Here is a 13,878-nt window from a genome sequence, read left to right as displayed (position 1 = left end):
AAATTCACACACTGAATCAACGACGTCTTTGGAGGCTGTTTGAATTAGTTGTTTTCGGATGAGTGAAGGAGCTTTGGACAGGACAGACAACATGTCCCAATGTTTGGCTGAATGAGGATGCAGTCCTTTCCTTTTCTTTCTTTTTTTTAGCCAGAAAGTGATGTGCACTTCTTTTAGTGGACATCTTTGGGCGTTCAGGGGTACAAAAACACTAATCCCCATCCTTTACATCATGTCTTTTATATACTGGACTTCGTCGCCACTGATTGTCTTTACATCGTGTCAACTTGATGACAGGCATCACACGTTGTGGAGAGGTTTGCAATGGACTGAAACGGGACAGTTCTTAATTGGATAAATCCAGTAAACTTTGATTTTGGGAGGAGGTACTTTGTGAGCAGCTGCTACTTCAGCTAAAGAGGAGGAAGGTGTCACCACTGAAGGAATTGTTTTGGGAAACGTGGGTTTCCATTGTTTCATCAAATGAGGAAGAACGGATATCAAATTGGGTTTCGCAGGCATCACCAACAACGGCAAAGTAGAAGAACCAGACGCTACTGGAGATGCAGTCACCGTCGCTGCAGGTCGTGGTTTGCGAATGTAAGGTGGTGTCCTGGCAGAAATGTCTCTCTTGCGGTTAGAAACTGTTTTCTGTGGGATTTTCTTTTTCTGGGACTGTGACCTGGTCTTGACACTGTGGCTCTTTTTCTTCTTTTGGGTTCGTTTGGCTTTTCTGGGAGTGGCTATTTTCTTGGTTAGGACTTTAAGGGAATTGGGATCCCATCGTAAGAGGGAGTAAATGATGACACCTAGAGAACTGCTACCTCCAGGTTTCAAAATAATTTGCTTTTGTTTTGAGTATCAATGCGGAGATCGACCAGTTGCGTCAAGGCTACTTTGTTTTTGTCAAATATGTGTTTGGTTTGATGTGGAATGTGAATGATGCCTTGCAGAAACTGACGTGCTGTCACCGTAAACCATCAAAAGACTTCTTTGAGATTCACTTCTAAGATACGAGCACATATTTATGGATTTTGTATGCTTCTGATGACGTACATATTTTACAGGAAGATGAGACTGAAGGGACGTCATATTGACACTGTGTGGGACAGACCCATAATGACCAAGGTTTTTATAGATTTATTTGTTAAGTCGATGACGGGGATATGTACACGACAGGCCCTCTGTCTTGGCCCCACTGGTGAAACAGATGGGTACGAAATTGCAAATAATTGGGGGTAGTGGGTTTTCAATCCACGAGTAAATAGGCATGTGGGATTTGAGTGGATTCATCGTACACACGAGTCAGCTGTTTGGTTAAGACTTGCACTTGCAATCTATTTCTAGGGTGTTTAAACAAGACCACTTAATGAGCATTGAGACTGATGGTGCGATGGGCTTTTCTTTGTTGAAACAAATTTTGAGTGATGTAAATGACACTGGCATTACAATGATGTGCTTTGCGCGTAAAAGACAGTTTAATTTCTTGTTCGTCTTCTCCTAACATGGCCTCATAAAATGACCAGATGGGTTCGACTGGGGTCAGACACGATTCCATCCTCTTCGCCAGGAATACCTTCCACAATCACAATGGAATCTCCTTGACTTTCTTGCACGAGATTGTACGCCAGTTGTGTCTCTTTATTAGACCACACAATCCATTGAGATGGACGATCGATCAAATGATGTTTATGTTTGATCAAACGTTTGACAAATTCGGTTTTGTCTAATCCACTGGGTTTGGCAATTAACATGTTAATGGGATAGCAAATATACAAGGCCTCCCACCTGGCACGATCTAAGTGTTCGTCCATGACGTTGAAAGTGAAGGAAAAGGGAGCAGCAACATCATAGGTAACAATAGTGCAGGGAATGTCATTTTTGACATGAAGACGGACAAGATAAGAGTTTTTATACTTTTTCAGGAAACGTTTTTTTTTTTAATGGAACAACATGAAAGACAAAAATACATAAAAGCCAAATGGATAAGTACACCGATAAAAACACGTCAAAATGATCAAAGTGGAATGTAAACAAGTGACTGTACAACACGATTTTGATAACAAAGGTGTCCGAGGGACAGTGGGTAATGTTCATACAGTCTCTATAATGGATACAGTCACACCGGTGTCCTCCCGGAATGGCCTTTCAAGAATGTCCATGACAGTCCTGCCCTGAAGGTTGTAGTTTTACTCGGTGTCAGGTTCTTCTTCTGACACTGTCACTAACACAGGTTTCAAAGTTACTTTTTTCACTTTACATTTGAATTGATGATCACACCCCTTGGGCCTAATTGGACCTTTCTTTGGTCCAAGCCTCAATACCCCAATTTTTCCAGTCAGGTACATCTGTCCAGTGAGCTACACACACATCGTCGTATACATCTTCAGTATTTAAAAGTTGACGAATTTTTTCCCGTAGAGGTCGAGAAGTATCCAGATGAAAACGCAAGGCTTCTAACAAAATGAGTCTCTTGTGGACATTTGAGTGAGCCACTTTCATGTTTTATTTGGTGGTAAGTACTGTTTGTAAAGAGTCCACAAGGAATCGATTGCTAAATGAAATCCCAGTAAACAAGTCACTAAGACACACATCACATGTCAACCCCAATTCATGGGACACAGTTCTCGTAATAATTGTTCGTAATCCTCTACAGTTTGAATATTCTCATTGATTTCCTTCCACGGAATCTGTTGTATCACCACTTATAAGGGTCGTGGCATGGTAGGTCGTTTTTATATCTCTTTTTGTTGGAGGCAATAAGTACTTTCTGCACAGAGATGATCGTACTCCAGTGGCGAATCTAAATGGTTTAGTCACTAACTTGCACATCAAAACACACCGTTCAGAAGTTTCCTCTTGAACTAAGTTTACGTTGTGTAAAAGATTTTTGTAATCATCTAACTCTTCATCTGGAAATCGTTGAAATATGTCTACTTTGTAGTAAAAAGAATGAGTCACAACAAACCAATCCTTCTCGCCCACTTACTGTTTAACAATGTCTGACCACTGGAACACTTTCATCTGAATCAGTCCTCTTATAGCAATCGGGTACCAGTGCTTTAAACCTCGGTGACGTGACGGATGCAATTATTGTTTGCTGTTCACTTGTATTTTGACCAACTCTCGGTAAATGCGTTCCCTCAACTCTACATGCAAACCACAAATTTGTAAAGAATCCATGATCATGTCAGTATTATCTTATTTAAAATCTTCTCCTAGAGCGAAATTATTGAACATAATGAGTAATTTCTGACCACTGCCATGCAGGGTAACGGTCACGAATGTCAATAGAATCTTCTAATGTAAACGGTCCAAAGTGAAATAATCTAATTAACGCAGACTTGATACAGATAAATCTAACGAGTTATTGACTTTTTTCATTTTCCTCTTGTGAATTTCTCGACAAAACAGTTCTACTGTCACCAATTGAGATTTTGCTCTCTCAAGCCCCTGCCAAACATCCTTGTAGGTCTTCTCCTCCAGTTCGTTTGGAAAACCGTGAATATTACTTGTCAAATGAGGTTTAAATATTTGTCTCGGTGTTATCCAACGTTTAACTCTTAGCCAAGGTGGAATCTTACACGACATGATATGCTACTTCAAATGACTAGGGTCCCACTAAAGGTAGGTAGTGATAATGCCAAACCATCGAGCATGTTCCAGGTAAGCTGAATCTTTCTGCTCCCACTCGTGACGTGACACACAGCACCTGAAGCACTTGACTTTATTCTCTTTATCCAAGTAGATCAATCCGGCTCTGGTTAATTCTTCGGGGGTATGTTCTCCCAGATATTTAGGCCATTTTTCTTGGAAGATTTGATAACGACTTTGAAAGTCGCAGTTTTCAGGCAAGCGCACAAGGAACGAATGAATATTCGTCTTTCACATGTTCATTTCGATGAGAGAAGGGTGAAATAAGCAGGAGTTTGCTCAGTTTTGGGTGACATCCGAAGGGTGGTAGCTGCATGGTTTCACGTGCAGGATTGCATCCACCATGAACATCGGTAAAGTGATATGGTGTTCTGTAAGAAGAACCATCGATTTCGCATCCGTTTGACACACACATCTTCACTTTCCATGGTAGGTGTAGTGATAGTGGTAGTAGTCATCCCCCAACTTGAATGATATCTGTTTAAAAGATTTCATCTTTCTCGCATGGTCTTGGTAGTTACAATGAACCATCGGTCTTAGACGTTGTCTTTTTTATATGCTGACCAATATCGACGTGTCCGTACAGTAAAGTGAAGTAGTTGGTAAGCTTCACTCGCTTCTGGTACATGATTTGACAATTTGGTGTATGAGTAAACGTACAATCTTGTGCGGCTCATACGCGGTCACTTTAAAGTTTCCATACTGTCCAGACTGTATGGCTTCTTTCAGTACCCAAAAGTTCACCACTCGACAGGTGCGACATTGAAAATCAATCCTTTCACTTTACACTCGGCGTGCACTTCTTGTTCGACCCGGTATTCGTAGCCGTAAATTTTGGGACTGTCACAAGCAAAACCTAGAATCTTGTCGGTCGGATTGTTTGTCTGTCCAGGCTACTTACTGAAAACGGTCTCCTTCGATGTCAGAGTGACGATGATCCAGGCGATCGGTGTCAAAGTACAGGAAGCAATCTCCTAGCAGTTTTACAGCTTCGTGCAATTTTAAGCGAGCTTGGGTTGTCACGTAAGCCGCAATGATGACATTTCTCAATTCGTCGGCTTCTACAAAGTCCAGTTCTTCTTCGTAATTGGCTAAGATAAAGTCCTCATGAACGAAGTCCACGTGTTTCATGTATTTGGTTTTGTCATGAATCATCTGGAAGTAGCGGGAAGGTTCTGTCAAATACTACGTCTTGGGGGAAACACGGTCGTTGTGCCATTTTAGCCCACAAGCAATTTAACATCACTGTCGCAAACTATCGCCTTCCTTCGTTTTTCTCCACGTGGTCTAAAGTGATGCCTTCCTGCTCCCAGTATTTCTCTTTGAATTTCATTTGGTCTTCGGGAGTGTGGCACCAGGAAGGATAGCCGCTAGCTTCTTGTTTCATTTTCAGAAAGGCATCAACGTAGTCTGCGAAAATGCCTTTCTGAATTTGGTCACCTTTGTGTTATTTTTGTTTCTTGGGAAAGTGGTAAATTTCGTAGACTTCTAACAATTGGTATCCCAGGTCCAGAGTTTTAAACAATTCCACGCTGACTCACGTTCCCGTCAATGCGCGTTTATTCCCGTGTGTGCTGACAAGGGTGATCTTGATTACATGTTTCGGCATAAGTATGCCACAAGGGAAACATCAGTTTTCCTTGGCAATAGCGAGGTAAAACAGGATGGTAAAGTCCCTGAGAGACAAGACCTTGCACTTGATCAAGCCTTCGTATTGTCGAATGTTGTCCAGGTCGATGTGTTCCGTCATCAATTGCGGGTGCCCTACTTGAAAGTGACAACACAGCGAACAAATGTCCAGGTATTTGTTTTCTTCTCCTTTCTCCTCTTCGGCTTGGTACAGCAAACTGGTGACATAGGTCCGGTCTCCGTACAAACTGTTCAAAGTCCACGATTTGATGACAAATGTGACATCGTTTCTTTCCTGAACATACGTGTGCCTTGGCATTATTTGTACGTATGCCTTGTTCATAAGTAGGGCACAATCTCAGGAGCTGATAAGCACTTTTCGTCTGTGAACCTTACATCTTCAGATGTTGGTAACAGGCAGGTTTGACAAAAGTTCGCTGACAAGCAGGACAATGCGCTTGTTCTTGTCCTTCTTCCAGACAGGGTTGAGAGGCCAAACATGCCTCACATTTCGATCCATATTGCTGGTGTTGCTCTTGATTGTTATAGCCATAGTCACATTTCTCACAGTAATAACCGTATCCCAGGAACGAAGCGATACTGGTAATGGCATCGAAATGTTCATCGTGATGATAGACGTGAAAGTATTTTCATTTTTGAAAGTTTTGCCTCGATGCAACAGAGGTCCGCTCACTTCTTGAGGGTGCACTTTCACGGTGTAACGTTGAGCCAAGATGTCTCGCAATTTTTGCATTTTTGTAATGCCACAGGGTGTGTCCTTTGATAGCCCGCTTGCTGTAACAGGAGTTCAAGAGTTCTGCTTCTCTTCGCTGTTTGCTCGGTTCGATTTTCCAATGTTTGCCCAGGCTCTTTTCCATTCTGCCGTGTGATTATTTTCCGCATACGTTCGTTCCACCACCATGATACGGGCTAAACACATCTGGTCTTGAGGGTTGTAAATTCGGACGAGATTCTTTTTGGTACTACCAAGGTCGTCTGCCAATAACACCTTTTTACGTCCTGTACCTTGGGGAAGAGAAACATGGGTCATGAATAGTGTCGCTTTTCCATCGGTGATGTGAAACTTGTCGTTGGATTGTTGCACGTGTTGAATCTTGTCGATGACTTTGGAAGGTGTCAATTCTGCTGGGCTTCTAAACTCTATCCGAACGGGGGACTTCAAACTGTCGTGATGAATGGAAAGTCTCAAGCGATCGTCTTCTTTAGCTTAACATTGCCGTTTTGGTGTGCTTAACAAAGAATCCCACACCTCGGTGATGAACCCCTCTGCTTTTTCCAATGGTACTTCGGACTTGAAATCTTTTAACTTCACCGTATACGTGTAAGCCGTACTTCTAAATTTTCTAGAGGAGCGCTTTTCCGTCTCTCGAATATGATAGTGCTTTTGAGGCTTTACTGGTGACTGTGGTGAACTTTGAGTGTAGACTCTCTGGGTTTGGATTCTGGCTCACTCATGTCATCTTCAAAATCGCTGGCATGAATCTGAGCCAATACTTCAGCTACTGTGCGAGGCAATAAATCACGTTTCTGTCTCTTACTTTCTTCTCTTTTCTCCACGAAATGATGCCATCGTTTCATTTTGACTGCAAAATGTCAAATGACTACATTTTAAACGTCATGGGTCCCTATATTCATGTCAAACCAGAGTCTTCCTTATGTCCATGTCAAACCAGAGTCTTTCCTATATCAAGGGGCAGTGTCTTCCCTTCCAGTATTGATTTCACTCTCAAACCGACCAGACGATGGAAGAGCCCTTACAGATCGAACTTCTGATCAGAGCTTTGCGAGGTGTCATACGAAAGTTTTCTTCAGACAAGCCGACGGACTACTACCCCTCCATTCGAGATAAAAGTAAAGATACTTGCAATATCTGTAAGAAGAAAGGGCATTGGGCTATATAGTATCCAGACCGTCAAAAAAGCAAGACAGGTGTTAGAAGAGACAAACGTCAAGATACCTGTAAATCATTGTCAAAAGAACGGTCATTGGTCTTTAAAATGCCCTATAAAAAAAACAACAGGAGCAAGAGTAAGAGATGGGTTCCGAACAGGAAGAAGAGGTACCCTCCCAAAAGGAAGAACCCATACACATCGAGAAAGAAAAAAAAGAGAAGAAAAGAATACGAGGAGAAAGTGAGGAAGAAGAGGAGGAAAAACCTGTGAAAGTGAAGAAATTAAAAAAAAAAACAGAGTGAACAAACACACAGGAGACGTCTATGCAGTTTTTTTTAAATGTGTTGTGAATTGGATTGTAAAATTTGTACCAGAATAGACCAGACACAAAACGTTTTGTCTCTTGGTTTTGATTTTTTAGAATAAGGACCTACACTCACGCTTTCACACACGTACATCATGGAGCAAAAAAAGGATTTTGAGTTTTAATTGGTTTTGGCAAAATGAATACTATCTCTTTTCGAGACACATAGGTGGCCCTGAAAAGGACCGTTGGGTATTTGTTCTTTAAAAACAAAGTCAGGAACGGGACCTAATCTGCTTTAACTGTCTTAAGCCTTTTCCACGGCCAAGGCCTACTTCTGGACTTGCTCCTGTCAATGATTTGGTAGAAATCACTAGGGGTGGTATCTCAGGCGTAGTAACAGGGTTGGACTGTTTGGCTCGGGAAGGTCTTTTTCCCTTGGGTCGTAATAAAGAAGTCTGATATTTTTGTTTCAGACTCCTTAACTCTACTAAAATATCTAAGAGTACCGTTACCGTTTGACTTTCACTGTCCTCCTTCTCTCCTAGACCTTGTGTCTTGCCTGCTGCTTCTTCCTGTCATTTACTTCTTGTTTCTTCTTCTTATCGCTGTTGCTGTTGAAGGAGAAAAGCTTGTTCTGCTTCTTTCTGCTGTTGTAAAAATTTCTCCAATTCTTCTTTCTGTCTCTATTTAAAATCCTCGACGTGTGGTAAAGGAGGAGAAGGTGGCGACGGTACTGGTACCGGAACAAATTCTTGCGAAGAAGAAAGAAAATCGACTTAATCCCAATTAAAATCGGACACTTCTGGAAGTAAGACTGTGTTTACTTTGGTAGCCGATGCTATACGATCGCTTCTCGTCTCCACGGCCGGTGCACCCCAATTCATCTTCTTAATTTCCGTCATGTTTGAAAACTATGTTGCATGGATTCACTGCGCACTGACGCTAGCGCATGAATATAGGGAATGTGACGTAACAGGCCGTTCTCTTCGGATTGGAAGACAGAATTAGCACTGTGACTGAATTTTGTAATGCGTGTTAGGATTGGTGAAAGAACTCAATCCGTTTCGATCCTCTCTTCAACTATAAATATTCGCAGTTCATTGCATTCCCTTCACCTGTTCTCGTCTAAAGATGTGGACTAACGTTGAATCATCTGCCCTCGTATCGTCAATGCTGTTCCGCACGGACTTACCCATGTATTTCAAATCATCATGGACAATTATCCGGATCACCGATACGAGCGTTTGGAAAAAAAGAATATATGTAGAGAGACAAGGCTGTTTAAAGAGAGTTCTCATCCATGGTCCAGAACTCATAAGAAGTTTGAGGAAGTCAAGAAGATTGATCGATGTCCTCTGTGTTAACGGAATGGTGTTAACAAAACATCAAAAGCCCTTTTCATGGCCACTCATATTCCTCGAAAAGATTTACTTTCTTGCCTAAAATTTGTTTGTCTGATAGATTGATGCTCATCAATCTATATATGTATGTTGTATGTATTATATATGTATATATCCCGCCAAGCGTTCTAGGTCTTTTCGGCTAATTGGTCAAATTGATGTCAGCCCCTTGCTACTTTTATCAACATGGGATTTTCACTAAAAGACTTTGGTGTCGAGTTAATCCTAAATGAAAAGGTCGGAGTGTTCGTCTGTCCTGGCTACTTTACCTGGAACATGCTCTCTACTCCTAAATGCATATTTGACAGTGACCTAATGTTATATATGGCCCCCACTGGGCCAGTTTCCAAATTTTGCTATCGCTACTCCTAAATACATAATTAACAGTGACCTAATGTCTTATATGGCCCCCACAGTGCCAGTTTGCACATTTTGATATCGCTACTCCTAAATGCATAATTAACAATGACCTAATGTGTAATATGGCCCCCACAGTAACCTTCTTGAAATCTTGTTATTGCTATTCCTCCTGAATGAAAAGTAATATTGCCATGGAGTTTTCACCAGAAGACCTTCTGATGCACAGTTCAACCAAAAGTGAAAATGTCAATCTGATGTGCAAATGGTCGCCATGTTTGCTGCCTTGAAATTATTATTATCACTGTTCCATAATGGATGGCTATACTGATACAGGCGTTAAACAAAACAACTTGTTAGGATGTCTCATTGGTCCTGATGGTGTAGACATTTGGAGCCCTGGATGGCCAATTGGTCTAAAGTGCTTGCCTTTAACAATCACTGTTTTATGTCTGCTTGGGTTCAAGTCTCTGGCTCGACCAATGTGGGTATGTGAGAAAGTTTGCCATTAACTTCCCCTGTAATGGTGGTTCTTACCATGTCATTCCTGGGTTCTTCCTGTACCAGTTATACTGGCTACCATTTGTATAATATAGTGTAATGATAGACGGTGTTAAATCCACAATAACCAACCAACCATTCAGACATCCAGTATGCTTGCAATAGTGGCCAGCTTGAAAATCTTGTCACGATTTCTTCTGAATGAATGGTCATGTCAGCACGAGGTTTTCACTTAAATACTTTTTATGACGACAGGTTGGTCATGAATGAAAATTGTGATGATCAATATGACTACCATGATGGTAGTCACTTTTCCTGGATGGCTGGTCATATCGATATTAGGCTTTCACCATAAAACTTCTTACAGTATCGAGTGAGTACAAACAGAAATGGTACCAATCTGATATGGAGTATGGCCATCATGCCATCCATCTTGAAAATCTTTTTATCAATAATCCAAAATGAATAGTCATATCAACATGGGGTTCCACCAGAAGACTTCTCATGAATCCCTGTTGGTCCTAAATAAAAATGGTACCAAGCTGACATCCAATATACCCACCAAAGCAGCTAATTTAAAAATCTTGTTATTGCTCAAGAAGATGAAAGATGGTTGTAGCACTCTGCTTTATTACAATTTGGATTGTCACATGAAATTTTAACCCCTATTAAGTCACTACTTTTTACGAATATTCAACTAGATAACCTGTTAAGTATAAATATAAGGGTAAACAGCAATTAAAATCACATTATAATTACACCTTTTATAAGTCTACCAATTTGGTGGAGCATATCTAAACTTATGACTTTCTGTTGATTAACTTTTCCATATGATAACTTCAGTTATACAGAATGTACCTACGTGAAGTCTGAAAATTACATTTGAGGTAATGAAGAAGCCCATTGATTATGGGTGAAGCGTCAAGGCCACTGTGACTGAAAAAAAAAATGGTTTCCGTACACTGATATCACAACCATAGACCAAATTACGTGATACTTTGCACTTGGTTAATAAAAGAAACTGACATCACTTCCTCAGACATTATTAGTCACATGAAATGTAACATTGTATGCAAATGCATCTGGCAAGTAACACAAATAAAATTAAAGTAGGTCGTATGTTTACTCTAAAGTGCTTGACTTAGTTTCCAGTTTCGAGCTCATGTTAGTTGGAAGTGAGACATAACATTCATTTTTTATGCTGGCATCTTCGTTGTCAACAATTAAGGATCTTTATAAATTAAAATTTTATTTTGCAAAGATTTCCTAAATTCCTTTTTAAATTAAACTTTGTATTTTGCATATATTTCTTAAATTCCTTTTTAAATAGAAATTTGTATTTTGCATAGATTTCTTAAATTCCTTTATAAATTAAAATTTGTATTTTGCATAGATTTCCTAAATTCATTTTTAAATTAAAATTTGTATTTTGCACAGATTTCTTACATTCCTTTTTTAAATTAAAATTAGTATTTTGCATAGATTTCTTAAATTCCTTCATATTCTCGTCATACTTGGTGTCAATAATTGTGAATCTATGAAGGTTCATTTTCGAGCATGCTCACTTGCCCACCCCACCCCAGTCATACAAAAGACTTATAAAAGGGTACTAATAGCTGCCTCGCTTGGCACTCAGCATTAAGAGGTCAGTGTTAAGGCTGGTCATTCTGGTGTCAGGATAATGTGACTGGGTGGGACATGATGCTAGATGTCTGTGGCATGATACCCTAGTTCTAGACATCGAGATTAACTTCCACACTGCAGATATCATAGCAATATGACAGAAAAAAAAAGTTTAAAAGCTACGTTAAAAATCTAAATCGCTCTAGAATTCACCCCCTTTATCTTAATAGAATATTTGTGATACGGTTTTAGTTGTTTTTATGTAGTTTTTTCATTTGCCAGTATTTTGTGAACTCCTTTTAAAGATTTTCATCATACTTACTGTCAAGTCCGGGCCTTGTGTTTAGTTTGTTTTTCAAAGATTATGTGTATCATAAGCATCCTACCTGGCGTTGAGATATGTCTTCGCGAGTGCAACACACTAGTACCATATTTTACATTTTCATGAAAGCATGTAGCAAATTTCAGACAAATCATTGCACTGCAACTGCATTATAGACGCACAAACACACACCGGGTCAATTCAGGAGGGTGCCACTGCGTGCTTTTTTGAGAGATTTTTTCTTCTTCACGTTTTCTTAAAAAAATGTCCTTTACTTCGGTCAAAATATACCTTTTTCATATCATATACATTGTTGCTTATGTGCTCATTTCACCAAAGCTTGGTCTATTCATTGTGTACCAGCTGCAGTGATGCACAAAGGAGGTATTTCTTTATTGGAACTGACTTTTATTTGTAATGTGTGTACTCATTGGAGAAAATTCTGAAAATCAGTTGAGTAGATATGATTAGAAGGATTCCAAATGTGAATTCTCTTTGCCATGGATGAGCTACATAATAAACATGGGATTGATATAATTTTATGAGTCAACCACTTCCTTTGCAGATTTTCTAAATTTACAAAAGTAATAGTATCAATAAAACAACTATAAAAATATGATAAAAATGTGTGTGTGATTTGGATTTTTAACGTAGCTTTAATATTTGTTCAGTCATATTGCTACGATGTCTGCAATGTGGCAGTTTGTAGTGATGTCTAGCACTGGGACATTATGCCTCTGACATGTAACATGATGTCCCACCCAGTCACATTATCCTGACACCAGGTCAGCCAGTCCTAACACTAACTTCTCAATGATGAGCACCAAGCGAGGCAGCCGTTAGTACCATCGTTATGAGTTTTTGTATGACTCGACAGTGGATCGAACCCACGACCTCCCGCATCCAACGCCGACACTCCAACCATTAGGCCACTTGTAATCATGAGACACTCATTTAACCCTTAGGAGGAGGATCATAATGCCCATATTAGATCCCGCAACTCACTATAGGTGCCTGGAACATACAGACACTATTGGACAGTACATCACTGGATAGACCAGAGAGCTCAGTTGGTTTATATATGGCTAGATTCAACATCCTGATACCAGCTGCGAGTGAAACTCGCCTATCTCAATTGGACAACTCGCCAAAGTAGGACCTGGCTACACCTCTTTCTAGAATTTCTAAGTAAAGAAATGCCACGTGAAGCTTGTGTTGGGTTAGCCATCAAATCACAGCAATTATGAAGCTCGCAAATCTCCAAAAGGGCTTGAATAATAGACTAATACAAATGAGACTCCCGCTGTCTGGAGAAAGATATGCAGCTCTCAACAGCACCTATGCATCCAACATGACCAACCTAGACCAGATGAAATACAAATTTTATGAAGATCTGGAGCCTCTTATTGCAGAAGAACCAAAGGCAGACAAGCTCATTATCCACTGTGACTTCTCTATTAAGCCGGTACAGATCGCCAGACATATCCAGGTGTCATTGGCAAAAAGGACTTTGGAAAGCTCAACTGTAACGGACTCTTAATACTGAGGAAATGTGCTGAACACAACCTCCTAATCACCAACACAGTCTTTCGCCTGCAAAACCACACCAAGATGTCTTGAATGCACCCATTACCAAGCACTGACATCGTATTGACTTCGTCATCGTCAGGAGAGAAGAAAAGCAGGATAATTAATTGGGTGATGAAGGCCATAAGAAGTGCAGAATGCTGGACTGATGACTTGTGGATAGTCTCCAAACTCAAGCTCCAGATTCAGCCTACTAGACGACCACAAGGCAAATAAATGCCCAAAAATGTCTCAAAACATTTGTCCAAAAACAGTCGTGTGCTCAACCGAATCCCAAACCTTTGGTCTCACCACGGCTAAACATCAAGACTGCTTTGATGAGAAATACGAGCACCTCTGAATGAGTTGACTACAGAACGTCTGATATGGGACAGCTCCTCATAATGTAAGAAGGCAAACTTCAACACTATCAATAAGACTTTCCAAGACTCAAGGATGAGCGATAACTCAGATAAGATTCAGTTCTTAACCAGACAAGAATAACACGAATAAATGTCATGATTTTAAGATGGTATACACGCCAGTCAACTCGAACATCTCCAGTACTGAGTGTTGAAAGTGTTACTCTGCTCAATGACAAAGAAA

This window comes from Sinohyriopsis cumingii, chromosome 1 (genome assembly GCF_028554795.1).
Source record: "Sinohyriopsis cumingii isolate HCF-2022 chromosome 1, ASM2855479v2, whole genome shotgun sequence".
NCBI classification, from domain to species: Eukaryota; Metazoa; Mollusca; class Bivalvia; order Unionida; family Unionidae; genus Sinohyriopsis; species Sinohyriopsis cumingii.
The sequence above is the reverse complement of the archived record's forward strand: the minus strand, read 5'-3'. Positions refer to the sequence as shown.